The sequence below is a fragment of the Eimeria mitis genome, genomic scaffold (assembly GCF_000499745.2).
Source record: "Eimeria mitis Houghton genomic scaffold, Emh_scaff1762, whole genome shotgun sequence".
NCBI lineage: Eukaryota > Apicomplexa > Conoidasida > Eucoccidiorida > Eimeriidae > Eimeria > Eimeria mitis.
In genome coordinates this window covers 925-1,381 of record NW_013570079.1, presented here as the reverse complement: position 1 = coordinate 1,381, position 457 = coordinate 925, and positions in this window count along the sequence as shown.

Genomic DNA, 457 nt, shown 5'->3' with positions numbered 1-457 from the left:
CAAGGCCGGCGGCTGAGACAGCAGCCATCGAAGTGTTTGTGTGTGTGGCTGCTAGATGAGGTGTACATACACCTGAAGAGTGGTGGGGTGTACGTACACCTGAAAAGCGAAGCAAATGGATGCAGCAGCCGTCGACTCAGCTAGCTGCTGTCTCAGGGGGTAGCTAGCTAGCCAGAGAAGAAATAAAAGTTTCCCTATGAGGGTTTAGGGTTTAGGGTTTAGGGTTTAGGGTTTAGAGGCTAAGCGCCCACAGGCAGCTAGCTAGCTACTCAGCTAGCCACGAACGCCAGTCCCCCCATGTGGGTATTAGCTGCTTAGCTAGCTGGCTAGCCAGCTAGCTGCTCTGCTAGCTAGCTAGCCAGCTCGCCTGCTCCAGAGCTAGCTAGCTAGCTAGCTGGTTAGCCTGTTGGCTATATCCACAGTCAGCTAGCTAGCTACCCAGCTATCTAGCTAGCTA